The 15,331-nt window shown below is 40.9% G+C and overlaps 1 protein-coding gene across 8 annotated transcripts in view; it reads right to left on the bottom strand.

Moving 5' to 3' along the window:
* CDC14B (cell division cycle 14B) overlaps positions 1-15,331 on the bottom strand; it is a 112,110-nt gene that overhangs the window by 65,873 nt on the left and 30,906 nt on the right. The window lies entirely within an intron of this gene.

The raw sequence follows: 15,331 nt of genomic DNA, 5'->3' as shown, positions 1-15,331 counted from the left end.
AGGTCTTTGGTCATTATGGTGTTAGGGCCACAGGTCTTTTACAATATAGATGATTATAAAACTCAAGAACCCACTTTTGAAAAGCCAACCCTGTATGAAGTTTCATATTAACAGGTTATTCAAACAGCATTATCTTTTACTAGTGACCTGGTGCACGAAATTCGTGCACGGTGGGGGTTCCCCTCAGCCCAGCCTGCCCCCTCTCACAGACTGGGAGCCCTCAGATGTCCTACTGATGGCTGAGGCCCACTCCCACCCTCTGTGGGTGGTGACCGGACTGATCACCAGCCCCATTACCCTGCTGCTGCAGCCACTGCAAGCTACTGCAGCCACCTAGGTATTTTCATCAACACAGACTCGTCCCTTCACTGTGAAAAAATGACAACTTTCTTTAGGCATTTTCAAGATGTGTCGTTCATAGGATATGACATTTCTTTCTTTCTTTCTTTTTTTTTAATCCTCACCTTAGGATATGTTTCCATTGATTTGTAGAGAGTGTGGAAGAGAGAGGGAGAGACAGAGAGAAACATTAGTGTGAGAGGGACACTTTGATTGGTTGCCTCCTGCATGAGTCCAGACCTGGGCCCCAGCCAGGGAGGAGCCTGTAACCTAGTTACATGCCCTTGATCAGAATTAAACCCGGACCCTTCGGTCAGCAGGCCAAAGCTCTATCTACTGAGTAAAACTAGCTAGGATTAAATATCATATGGCAGGATATGTTATTTCTTAGTCTCTCCAGCAGTGGACTTTCGGTTTTTCCTCCAGGAATGTGGTGGAAAAACCCTAGATCACCTTCTTGGATTTTTAAAACCCAAGTTACCAAGAACACTGCAAGTGGTGGCAACAGGAGCTTAGCCAATGAGCGGTCAGAAAAGGTGTTTACACTGTAACTGGTTTGGCTCAGTGGATAGACCATGGGCCTGCCTATCCACTGAGGGTCCCAGGTTTGATTCCTGTTAAGGGCATATACCTTGGTTGGAAGCACCTCCCGTCCCCAGTGGGGAGTGTGCAGGAGGCAGCTAATCGATGTTTCTCTCTAATTGATGTATCCAAATGTCTATCCCTCTCCCCTCTTCTCTGTAAAAAAAATCAATAAAATATATATTTTTCAAAAAATGGTGTTTCCTCTGCAGTTCATGCAGCCCCTGCGTTGTATCCATTGAGCTAGGAGGTGTCCCTGCCACCCGGTAGTGGCCACAGGGGTCTCCACACACCCCAGAGACTGGCAGCCAGCCCCGTCATGGGCACTGGGCTGGGGGACATGTGGGGACCCCCGGGCAGCATGCAGCAGTGGCCGTGGGGGAGGTCTCTGCACACCTCAGAATCCAGCAGCCAGCCCCCCCATTGTGGGCACTGGGTTGGGGGCATCAACCTGAACTGCGACTTGGCACCAGAACAAGTGGCTGCACCCATAGTCCCAGAGTGGCTAGGGGTGTTCTGGGACCCCTGCCACTCAGGGCCTACATGTGGGTCTACAGGCTAGGAGCGGCCTGGGTTCCAGGTCGCTCGGCACCAGCGTATGAAAATTAACTGCCATCTTTGTTGGGTTGATTTGCATGCTTGCTCCTGATTGGCTTGTGGGCATAGTGAGGTATGGTTAATTTGCATGTTTCTCTTTTATTAAATAGGATAGCTAAACAACAAAAATCATCCAGATGTGTATCAATAAGGACTTGAATAAAGCTGTCATGTGCAATATAAAGTGAAATTCTATGCAGCGATAAAAATGAGAAAATCTCTCTAAAATAAAACTCCAAGATCTCCAAGATATTATATATTCCAAAGATCTCCAAGATATTATATATTCCATCAATTTAAGATGTAAGTTTTTTCATTTTGAACATCTCTGAAATTAGGCTGTATCTTAAAACCTGTGACTTACAGTTATAATTGGCAGTACTTTTTTGAAGTACTTAATATATATTTATACTTATGACCAAGAAAGATTCCAGTGTAACATGAGGTGGAAAAAAAGCAATGACATCTGTATTTACAGTGTTTCTCTTGTTTTTGTAAAAACATCTTGGAGTTGTGTGTGTATATAAATACTAAAGGCCCAATGCATGAATTCCTACACAGGAGGGGCTTGGTGGCCCGGCTTCAACTGGGGCAGATTAGACCTGTTGGGAGGAGGGGCTGAGAATGATTGGCCAGTGGGCCCAGTCCCTGATTGGGGTGGAGGAGCAGACTGGGAACAGAACAGCTGTGGGGAGGGGGCTGATATAGGGTGGGGCTGGGTGGGAGGGGCTGCAGGAGGTTGGCCAGCCGTCCTGCCCCCTATCAGGGTGTGTGAGGCAATCAGGGGTGGGGCCAGCCAGGGGGAGGGGCTGCAGTCCTATTGGGGTAGGAAAGGCAAATCAGGGGCCGATTAGGGGCGGGCTGCAGGTTGGCCAGCCAGCCCCACCCCCACATCAGGCTGGTTGGCAGGCCTTAGTGGGCATCATAGCAACCGGTCGTTCAGGTCGTTCCAGCATTCTGGTGGCTGGCTTTTTATATATATATAGATGCACTGAAAGTCTAAATGAGTTATTAAAGCTGTTCACCAAATGTTTCTGGCTGATTCCCTAACAGGCACATTCTGGTCCCTCTACAACTGGGTAGTCCCTCTGCAATTGGTGATTAATTCTGGCCAATGAACTGAGTGTAAATGACATTTAATGTTGATTCAAGACCCTCCACCCTTTCCCTTCTGGCGCAGGGTGCTGTCAGCCTAGGTCCCCAAGCAATTACAATAAGCTGAGTCCCCTGCTGCCACACGGTGGATGTGAAACAGCAACAAGATTTAAATGTTTGTTTTAAGGTGCTGGGATGGAAGAGGGGGGTGTATTATGACCAAGTCTAAAGATGAAGGAAAAACATCCTTGCTAGTAGAATAACTAATCATTTTTATTTTCTTTTTGTGCTGTCTTTTTAAAAACTAAAACCTTCTGTGTCGGAGAAGGTTTATTTGGAAGTGAAGGTGTGACTGGCCTTAACATCCAGCAGATATTGACTATCCAGCAGCTTTATCACCGAAACTCAACCTAGAGTAGCTTAAAAGCATCGTCCATGAGGCTCCTCCAGCTCCCTTTGTTTCAACTCTGTTCCAATTCTGTGCCAGCAACATAAGAACAGTAAAGAGAAAAGCCAGGTGCAAAAACAGTGAGAATTATGTGCTGTAATTTGCATGAGGATACAAATATTCATACATCTGTACACAGAGTGTTGTTTAGTGAGCCATATTTCAGTAACACAGAAAGCCTAATAAAGGGGCTTGCGTGGACCAATAACGAATGTGTGGTGAACCCAGAATCATGAATGCACCTCAAAAACATGGAGCATGAATAAAGGGCAGGAAAGATCACCAGCACTACTTTTTCAGGTAAGTGTTTCAAGTTGCCACTGCTATTCAAGAAAATGAAGAAAAACTTTTTCTAATGCTTCCAAAGTTAAGGCTTTTGTTGTTGAATCTTGATCCCATGTGAAAGCTTCAGCCCTGTTGGATGCCACCTCACAAGACTAGCAGTATGACATCTCCCCTCCACTGAGAATAGTGGGCGGAATTATTTCCAAAGAAAAATGAAAAGAGACTGTGCAGGGCTTTCACAGGAGGAAAGCACACAGAAAGGTAAGAAAACAGCACTTACACCACATATTGTAAACTGTGATTTCCCAACTTGGTATCTGTGTAATACTTTGCACAGACATGCGGTACATAAATTATAAACTCCTGAGCCATTTAGTCATTAGATTTATTTTCCTTGAAACATTCCCCAGGGCACCTAATATGTGATATCTGGCCTTATTAGAAGTAAATGACATGAGGTGGTTGACTTCCCCTGCTGGCACAAACTCCATTTAGCTGGGGATGAGGAGTTCCTGTAACTGGAACTTGCACAGCATCAGCAGTCTCCATGGAGATCAGTCCTGGCATTTTGCTCTGGCAAGGACCCAGCTGTGCCAGTCACTTCACATTCACTGAAGTCAGGATTATCTCTGCCCCTAATTCTTCTAGATGTTAATCAACAATTGTTTAGTCAAACCTCCAAGCTATAGTGATGTTTCTCAAACTTTTCATAAAAATCAAAGCACCTCCAACTATCCTTAACACACTGATCTTAATCTATTTCTATAAGCAATTCCTTGCAAGTGCCTCATTAAGCGTAGGTGTAAACTTCCAGCTTAGTACTCTCACAGATGCTATCAAAAATGCCCCAACTAGGCCTGGCCGGTGATTGAGTGTGAACCTATGATTTCCAGTCAGGGCACAAGCCCATGTTGCAGGCTACATCCCCAGGGTGGGGCGTGCAGAAGGCAGCTGATCAATGATTGTTTCTGTATCTCTCTCCCTCTGCCTTCCTCTTTCTGAAGTCAATAAAAACATGTTTGTTTGTTGTTAAATTAATTCTTTAAGTGCTCCACCAGGATACAACATAGAGACAATGTCACACTCACTGAAAACGTACAGTAGCGCCAAGAGTTCCTGGACCAAACCAGTACTGTCAGTGGCTACAGGTGCTCCACCCATAGTTCCTCCTTTTGGCACACTTGCCATTGCACCACCATTACTTTCAGGGCTTCTTCTGGTTACGAAGTCCATTTTGGTCACCCTCTCAGCACTTCAAAATTATCACTCACCTCTGTACCCTCATTTGTTCTCTAATGGCTCCCTGATTTCCCCTGTGGGATTAAACTCCAGCTACCACAGGAGTAGTGGCTTCAACGAGCCATCTATAGCCTACCTTTCCTGACCCTCCCATTTCCCAGCTCCCCTCTGACAGCTTCCTGGAATCATCTCCCCAAAAAAGTACAGTTGTCCCTTAAACAACACAGGTTTGCACTGCGTGGGTCCACTTACAAGGGTGTTTTTTGTTGTTTTTTCAATAATAACCTATATTGTTTTCAATGTGGTTGGGAATCTAGAGATGCAGGGCCCACTGTATGCACTGGTTCAGGACATTTTACGTAGGGGACTTAAGCATCAGTGGAACTTGGTATCCAAGAGGATCCTGAACTAATTCCCATGGGTACCAGGGAACAATTAAGTTTTATGGAGTCAAAAGTTATACATGATTTCTGATGGCATGGGATCAGGTGCTGCTGCTCCCAGTATTGTTCAAGAGGCAACTGTACTTGCTTTGGAATTCTTTGACTTGGTGTGTTCTGAGAACCCAAAACAAAACATTGACTGCACTTTTTTTTTTAATATATTTTATTGATTTTTTTTTTTACAGAGAGGAAGGGAGAGAGATACAGAGCTAGAAACGTCAATGAGAGAGAAACATCGACCAGCTGCCTCCTGCACACCCCCCACCGGGGATGTGCCCGCAACCCATGTACATGCCCTTGACCGGAATTGAACCTGGGACCTTTCAGTCCGCAGACCGACGCTCTACCACTGAGCCAAACCGGTTTCGGCTTGACTGCACTTTTATATATGCCTACTTATTCTTAGTAAAATATTTTGAAGACAATATAATGACAACAAAGCAGAACGGCATAGGATTATGTTATATGGAGTATATCACGGATACACATAAAATTGGCATTAAAAATTTCTCTTGTCGCCGGGACCGGTTTGGCTCAGTGGATAGAGCGTCGGCCTGTGGACTGAAAGGTCCCAGGTTCGATTCCGGGTAAGGGCATGTACCTTGGTTGTGGGCACATCCCCAGTAGGGGGTGTGCAAGAGGCAGCTGATCGATGATTCTCTCTCATTGATGTTTCTAACGCTCTGTCCCTCTCTCTTCATCTCTGAAAAATCAATAAAATATATTTAAAAAAAAAAAATTTCTCTTGTGGCATAAACAACAAAACTTAGTAATCTAATTCATAAATCTCTATGTTAGGATCTTTGTTTTCTGGTATCATTTTAAAATAGAGTGCTTAATATGTAATCAACATTATTACTACTATTAATTTACCTTTTTCATCTTATTTTCTTTTGTTTATTTTTATTATTTTTATTTCATTTGATTATATAGATTTTTTTTTATTTCAGGATTACTGTTCTACAGTCTTTATCTATCTTTCCTTCTCCAATACTTTATTCTATCTCAACCCTACCTTTATGCCTTCACCCTCTTTCCAATCTTTTCCTTTGGTACCCTGTTTATCTTAACCCTTTCCTGCTCCAGATTTTCCCCATTCCTTCTGTCTACCCCCTCCTAAAATTTCACCCTACTTGTATATATCTAATTTCTAACTACCGGCTCCAAGCCCATTCACACCTCCCTCGCAGTTGTCCTAAAAACAAAACAAAACAAAACAAAAAAACAGTCTTTCTCTCTAACTCTTTGAAGTTGTATGTTGAATGTTAACTATACTGAAGTTGTATGCTTTTTTTTTTTAATAAGATTGATTTGTCTATACTTTTTGTTTGATTGTATGTTTTTGTTAGCTGGGTTCTAGTCACCATTATTGGTGGTTATTAATATCGCAAACATTTCTATTCAGTGCCTTGTGTGTTGCACCTGGTTGTGTTGTACTTTGTGCCTTTAAATCAAAGCAGGAGAGAGAGAACTACACAACCAGACATACTAGATCATGGGGAGACCAAAAAACAGTCCGCAAATGAAAGAAAAGCAGGCTTCACCAGAAAAGGAAGTAAACGAGATAGAGTCAAGCAACCTACCAGAGCAAGAATTCAGAGTAATGATCATAAGATGGCTAAAAAGAATGGAAGACAAATTTGACAATATGAGTAAGACCCAAGAGGAAATGAAGAAGAACCAAGAAGAAATGAAAAATGACATTGCTACTGTAAAGAACTCAATAGAAAGCTTCAAGAGTAGATTAGAAGAAGCAGAGGACCGCATCAGTGAGCTAGAAGACAAGATGGAAAAAAATACCCAATTAGAACAGCTTCTGGAAAAAAAAAAATTAAAAAACAGGAGGAAAGTCTAAGGCAGGGGTCCTCAAACTTTTTAAAGTGGGGGCCAGATCACGGTCCCTCAGAGAGCTGGAGGGCCGGACTATATGAACTACTAATTCCTACTGTAACACCTTGGCTGCGCTCACTGCCCAAAAAACCTGACGGGCCGGATCAGACTCCTCTGCGGGCAGCATGTGGCCCACGGGCCGTAGTTTGAAGACCCCTGGTCTAAGGGAACTTTGGGACAATACAAAACAAAACAATATTAGAATAATAGGGGTTCCAGAAGGAAAGGAAATTGAGGAAGACATGGAAAACGTATTTCAAGAAATAATGACAGAAAACTTTCCTGAGATAGAGAAGAAAAAACCCACACAAATCCAAAATGCTCCCAGAGTCCCAAGCAAAATGAATCCCAGAAAACCCACCTCTAGGCACATTATAATTAAGCTGGCAAATACCAACGACAAAAAAAGAATTTTAAAAGCTGCCAGAGAGAGACAGAAAGTTACATATAAAGGAACCCCCATCAGACTAGCAACTGATTTCTCCAAAGAAACTTATCAGGCCAGAAGGGAATGGGATGAAATATACAAAGTCATGCAAAGGAAGGGTCTGAATCCAAGAATACTGTACCCAGCAAGGCTATCAATCAAAACTGAAGGTGAAATCAGGAGCTTCACAGACAAAAACAGACTAAGGGAATTTATCTCCACCAAACCAGCAATGCAAGAAATGCTAAAGGGTCTACTGTAAAATTAAAGAAATAGAAAGCAAAGAAGGAACACGGGTATAGAATAAAAATGGCGTCAAATCAGTATCTATCAATAAAATAACTTTAAATGTAAATGGACTAAATGCTCCAATCAAAAGACATAGGGTAACGGATTGGATAAGAAAACAAGACCCATACATCTATTGTCTACAAGAAACCCACCTCAGAAAAAAAGATGCACACAGACTGAGGGTGAAGGGATGGAAAAAGATTTTCCAGGCGGATGGAAATGAAAAAAAAGCTGGGGTAGCAATACTTATATCTGACAAATTAGATCTCAGAGTGAAGGACATAACAAGAGATAATGAAGGCCACTTCATAATACTAAAGGGAGCAATCCAACAAGAAGAAATAACCCTGGTAAATATATATACACCCAATACGGGAGCACCCCAATATACAAAAAAAACTGCTGGAGGACATTAAGGGAGAGATTAATAGCAACACAATCATAGTAGGAAATTTTAATACCCCACTGTCACCCTTTGACAAATCATCTAAACAAAAAATCAGCAAAGAAATATCAATCCTAAATGACTCGCTAGACCAGATGGAATTAATTGACATCTTCAGAACATTCCACCCCAAAGCCACAGACTATACATTCTTCTCAAGCGCACATGGGACATTCTCAAAGATAGACCACATTTTGGGACATAGGCAAAGACTCTTCAAATTCAAGAAGATAGAAATCATATCAAGCATCTTCCCAGATCATAGTGGCATAAAACTGGAAATTAACTACCATGAAAAAAATCCAAAGAAATCAAACACATGGAGACTAAACAGCATGCTATTAAATAAGGACTGGGTTACCAAAGAAATCAAGGAAGAAATTAAAAACATCCTGGAAACAAATGACAATGAAAACACAACTATCCAAAATCTATGGGACACAGCAAAAGCAGTTTTGAGAGGGAAGTTCATATCCCTACAAGCCTATTGCAAAAAACAAGAAAAAATGGTAACAAATGATCTAACTCTACAACTCAAAGAGTTAGAAAAGGAGCAACAAGAAAAGCCCAGTGTAAGCAGAAGGAAGGAAATAACAAAAATCAGAGCACAGATAAACGACATAGAGACCAAAGAAACAATACATAAGATCAATAAAACCAAGAGCTGGTTCATTGAAAGAATAAACAAGATAGATGGACCTCTAGCCAGACTAACCAAGAAACAAGGAGAGAGGACTCAAATAAACAAAATCAGAAAGGAAAGAGGTGAAATAACAACAGACCCCGCCGAAATACAAAGGATTGTTACAAAATACTATGAACAACTCTATTCCAACAAACTGAACAACCTGTAGGAAATGGAAATATTCCTAGAAAAATACAACCTTCCAAAACTTAATCAGGAAGAATCTAAAAATCTCAATAGAGCAGTGACTTGGGAAGAAATTGAAACAGTCATCAAAAAGCTTCCAGCAAACAAAAGCCCAGGGCCAGGTGGCTTCACAGGAGAGTTTTACCAAACATTCAAGGAAGAACTAAAACCTATCCTCCACAGACTATTCCAAAAAATTCAAGAGGAAGGAACACTTCCAAACTCCTTCTATGAAGCCAGCATCACCCTAATACCAAAACCAGATCAAGACAACTCAATGAAAGAGAATTACAGGCCAATATCCCTCATGAACATAGATGCCAAAATCCTCAACAAAATTCTAGCAAATCAGCTCCAGCAGAGCATCACAAAGATCATACACCATGACCAAGTAGGATTTACTCCAGGAATGCAAGGTTGGTACAATATCTGCAAATCAATAAACGTGATACATCACATAAACAAGTTGAAAGATAAAAATCATATAGTCATATCAATTGATGCAGAAAAAGCATTTGATAAAATCCAACACCCTTTCCTGATAAAAACTCTCAACAAGGTGGGAGTACAAGGATCACACCTCAACATAATAAAAGCTATATATGATAAACCCACAGCCAATATCATACTCAATGGGCAAAAACTAAAACAATTCCCTCTAAGAACAGGAATAAGACAGGGATGCCCACTATCGCCACTCCTCTTTGACATAGTACTGGAAGTACTAGCCATTGCAATTAGACAAGAGGAAGAAATAAAAGGCATCCAAATTGGAAAAGAAGAAGTAAAGTTATCCTTATTTGCAGACGACGTGATATTGTATATAAAAAACCAAAAAGACTCCATTAAAAAACTAATTGGCTTAATAAATGAATTTGGCAATGTAGCAGGATACAAAATTAACGCCAAGAAATCTATGGCATTTCTATACACCAACAGCGAATTTATAGAAACAGAGACTAAAAAAGCAATTCCATTTACCATTGCACCAAAAAAATTAAGATACCTAGGAATAAACTTAACTAAGGAAGTAAAGGACCTATACGCGGAAAACTACACGACACTGAAAAAAGAGATAGAGGAAAATGTAAACAGATGGAAGAACATACCATGTTCATGGATTGGTAGAATCAACATCATCAAAATGTCCATACTTCCTAAAGCAATCTATAGGTTCAATGCACTCCCCATTAAAATACCAACGGCATATTTCACTGACCTAGAAAGAACTCTCCAAAAGTTCATTTGGAACAATAAAAGACCCCGAATAGCCACAGCAATCCTGAGAAAGAAGAGTAAAGTAGGAGGGATCTCAATACCAGACTTCAAACTGTATTACAAAGCCACTGTTCTCAAAACAGCCTGGTACTGGCACAAAAACAGACATATAGATCAATGGAATCGAATCGAGAACCCAGTTATCAACCCAAATCACTATGCTCAATTAATATTTGACAAAGGAGGCACTAATATACAATGGAGTCAAGACAGTCTCTTCAATAAATGGTGTTGGGAAAATTGGACAGATACATGCAAAAGAATGAAATTAGATCACCAACTTACACCATACACAAAAATAAACTCAAAATGGATACAGGACTTAAACATCATACGGGAAACCATAAAAATACTAGAAGCATCCACAGGCAACAAAATCTCAGACATATGCCAAAAGAACTTCTTCACTGATACTGCCCCTAGGGCAATGGAAGCTAAAGAGAAAATAAACAAATGGGACTACATCAAAATAAAAAGCTTTTTTACAGCAAAAGAAACCATCAACAAAACAACAAGAAAGCCCACTGTGTGGGAGAACATATTTGCAAATGTTACCACTGATAAAGGTTTAATCTCCAACATCTACAAACAGCTTATACAACTAAATAAAAGAAAGATGAATGATCCAATTAAAAATGGGCAATGGACCTAAATAGAATATTTTCAAAAGAAGACAGAAGGAAGGCCAAAAGGCACATGAAAACATGCTCAAAGTCACTAATTATCCGAGCGATGCAAATCAAAACAACAATGCGGTACCATCTCACACCTGTCAGAATGGCCAACATCAACAAATCAACAAAGGACAAGTGTTGGCGAGGTTGTGGAGAAAAAGAAACCCTCGTGCACTGCTGGTGGGAATGCAGACTGGTGCAACCACTGTGGAGAACAGTGTGGAGTTTCCTCAAAAAACTGAAAATGGAACTTCCATTTGACCCAGTAATCCCACTCCTAGGAATATATCCCAAGAAACTAGAAACACCAATCAGAAAGGATATATGCACCCCTATGTTCATAGCAGCACAATCTACAATAGCTAGAATCTGGAAACAGCCTAGGTGCCCGTCAGCAGATGATTGGATCAAAAAACTATGGTACATCTACACCAGGGGTCCTCAAACTTTTTAAAGTGGGGGCCAGATCACGGTCCCTCAGAGAGCTGGAGGGTCGGACTACATGAACTACTTATTCCTACTGTAACACCTCGGCTGCGCTCACTGCCCAAAAAAACCTGGCGGGCCAGATCAGACTCCTCTGCAGGCCGCATGTGGCCCGCGGGCCGTAGTTTGAAGACCCCTGACACAATGGAATACTATGCTGCCATAAAAAAGAAGGAATTCTCATCATTTGCAGCAACCTGGATAGAACTAGAGAACATCATGCTGAGTGAAATAAGCCTGTCAATGAAAGAGAAATACCACATGGCCTCACTCATTTATGGATATTAAAGAACATTATAAACTGACAAACCAAAAGATAGATATAGAGACAGTAAAGCAACAAGCGGGGAGAGTAGGGAGATCTGGGGGAGATAAGAGATCAACCGAAGGACTTGTATACATGCATATAAGTACAACCAATGGACACAAAACTCTGGGGAGGGAGGGTATGTATGGGGGGGGGGGGGAATGTTAAAATATGTACACAGATAATAATTTAATAAAAATAAATAAATAAATAAATAAATAAATAAATAAATAAATAAATAAAATAGAGTGCTTAAAGCCTAAGCCCCAAGTTTATTGCTTAACATTTACAATATCCCAATTTTTTATTTTGATAATTCCCCAAGGGGGGAAAAAAATTCCTTTAACACTGTGCCTGGAAATGGCTGTTTTCTGAATCCTCAAATTTAACTTGTAAAAATGTATTTGATTCAGTCCTGCCTGGGAAACTCAGTTGGTTAGAGCTTTATCCTGAAAGGCCAAGGTAGTAGGTTCCATCCCGGTCAGGACACATACAAGAATCAACTAATGAATGCATAAATAAGTGGAAAAACAAGTCAATCTCAATCAATCTCTTTCTCTCTCTCCCCCCAACCCCCACTGCCCTCCATGTCTAAAATGGATTCTTTAAATTTTATTCCTCTTTGCTTGCTCTCCTAAATAAGACAGATTTTATGAAATACTTTCTACTTTTGGAGCAAAGTTGTTGCTTAATTCAGGTTACCATGTCTAGATGCTTGTTACTGGCAAAATGTAAGACCACTGTGAGACATCTCAGAGATATGAAAAGGATATAAGGATATTTTCCCCATGCTGGGGTAAAGTCTATCCCCAATCTCAATCACCAATCTCCCTCCTCCCCCAACACACACACACACACACACACACACACACACACACAGCACAGCTAAGGGCAATGGTGCTCTCAGCAGGAAGGAGAAGCAGACTTGTGTGCTACAGTTCCTGCTGGTTCTGGAGGAAAATCTAAGAAGCTTTTATAATGGGAGATCAAGCCTCCTTTCCAAAGATCTTATCATTCAGAGCATCCACTGTGGAGTGTCCGTGACATTCACAGATAAGCCCCTCTGTGCGACACAGACATGGATGCAGATGTAGATACAGTCACCGGGTCTGAGTGCTGTGTCACTGCCCAGAGATCAGGGCAAGTCTGAAATCTATCCTGCTTGGCTGGCAGCAGCCACTGTAAGGACAGACTATAAAATGCACTCAAACACATCTTGAGTGAAGTTGTGCGTCTAGCCCTTTCAGTCACAACTGTTTAAAATTAGGGTATAGTATTAAATAGTGAAGTTAAAATCCAACTGCAGTTGTTTGCTGGCTAGATGCATATTACAGTGCTTCCATTTCAGGTATCAGGGGCATCTAACAAGCTCTCCAATTACAATACAAATTCCCAGATCACACTGAGAATAGCTCCCAAAAATGTAAGCCCACAATATTCATTCTGTTATACATTCATGTCAAAGCAATGCTCCCTCAGCACCTATAAGAAAAGTGAAAATCAGAATGCTTTTCAGTCCAAGTCACACACACCAAATCTGCCCCTTAAAATAGTTAGCAATCTTCTTTAGTGCCTTTAATTTAAGAAGCAATACTTAGCTTATAGGGTGTTCTATAATACTTCTTACCAATAAATAATGCATTCTTAAGAATAAGTAAGGTGCCGAAACCAGTTTGGCTCAGTGGTAGAGCGTCGGTCTGTGGACTGAAGGGTCCCAGGTTCGATTCAGGTCAGGGGCATGTACATTGGTTGTGGGCCCATCCCTGGTAGGGGGTGTGCAGGAGGCAGCTGGTCAGTGTTTCTCTCTCATCGACGTTTCTAGCTCTCTATCTCTCTCCCTTTCTCTCTGTAAAAAATCAATAAAATATATATATAAAAAAAAGAATAAGTAAGGTATCTCATTTTTAATTATATACACTGGAATACTTTGAGATTCAAATTGGAGACATAAAATTAATTGAAATGTAGACCTTTCACTTTGACTCTGTTTTAATCGAGTCAGGGATTTCAATATATTAACTGTGTGTGTGTGTGTGTGTGTGTGTGTGTGTGTGTGCGTGCGCGCGCGCGCACGCATATAATTAATTATATACCAAAATGAAGCTTTTTACCCTAGTTTCTGTTAAAGAATAACTCTCTCTCTCTCTCTCTCTCTCTCTCTCTCTCTCTCTCTCTCTCTCTCTCTCATGCATACACAAGAAAGACACCATGAGACAAATCAGTCATTCTACATATTGGGAAAAATAATTGACTTTGTGTAGTAATTATCAAGTGACATTTTTATCACAAAGTTCTCTCAAACCGACACCATTTCAATGAAGAAGAATATAAAACTTCATAATGGCTGATTCCTTTATTGCGTATCTTCACTGAGATGATGACTTAGATCTATTCTTTCTCAATCTTTCAAGGATAAGGAGCAGGTCATTAATAACTCCTTGCATCCCCTTCTTCCTTCCTCAATAATACTTGGCCCAATCCCTTGCTCAAAGTAATTGCTCAATAAATATTTGTTGAATAAATATACTAATCCCATACACAATTCATAGAAATGTAAATGGGTATAAATGAGCAAAATGCAGAGAATGATTCAGCTGTGATGGTCCCAAAATAGAGGGCCTTATAGAATTCAGAATCTGTAATGATATTATAGCATTACCAGAGGCTTGGTGCATGAAATTAGTGCACAGGGGCACAGGGTGTCCCTCAGCCCAGCCTGCACTCTCTCCAATCTAGGATTCCTCTCACAATCCAGGACTGCTGGCTCCTAACCACTCACCTGCCTGCCTGCTTGATTGCCCCTAACCACTCTGCCTGCCAGCCTGATTGTTGCCTAACTGCTCCCCTGCTGGCATGATTGTCCCCAACTGCCCTCCCCTGCAGGGTTGAGGGGACTGGGGGACTCCAGCTGGATGAAGCAGGGCTGAGGGGACTGGGCGCCATCTTGTGGCTATGGGCACCACTATCTTGTGAGGGTGTAGGTGTCCATTAGCATATTCCCTTTTTATTGGCTGTGAGTGGTGTCATTTGTGAGGGTGTGATGGTCAATTAGCATATTCCCTCTTTTAAATAGGCTGGATTGGTTCAAAGATCAATGTCATCAATTAAGCAGCAGTGCCAAGAAAGTAATCTTACTTTCAAATTAGAACTTGAAGAAACAACAAACCCCATTGACATCAGGAACAAGATGTTTTTCGTTTGTGAAAAGTACACTGCCAACCAAATTTTAATGGTATAAAAGTGAATTACCGGAAAAATGAATTCAGTATGTGATATTACACAATTAGAGTGAATTTACCCAGCCTAACTTCTCAGTTTTTCAGACTCAAAGACAATGAGACTCAATCTCTGAACTGACTGGTGAATAAAGCATTCTAAGACAACTGTTCTTTTAGAATGTAATTTATACTAAAAATCAAAGGAGATGAATAAAAGACCAAGAAAATAAAGTGAGAAATCCTTTTTAAAATAAGATGGGGTGGGAGGGGGGAACACATGTATACCAGTTTATGGGGCCATTCAGATTTGTTCTGGCCTTATTTGAGGAACTTGAATATCAAAGAGAATCAGAATACTTTTTTAAATTATTTAGGAAAATAGAATATAAAAGATCTTTGCTGTTCCCAAAGTTCAG

The sequence above is a fragment of the Pipistrellus hanaki genome, assembly GCF_964339955.1.
Source record: "Pipistrellus hanaki genome assembly, chromosome: 11".
Taxonomy (NCBI): domain Eukaryota; kingdom Metazoa; phylum Chordata; class Mammalia; order Chiroptera; family Vespertilionidae; genus Pipistrellus; species Pipistrellus hanaki.
The sequence above is the reverse complement of the archived record's forward strand: the minus strand, read 5'-3'. Positions and strand labels throughout refer to the sequence as shown.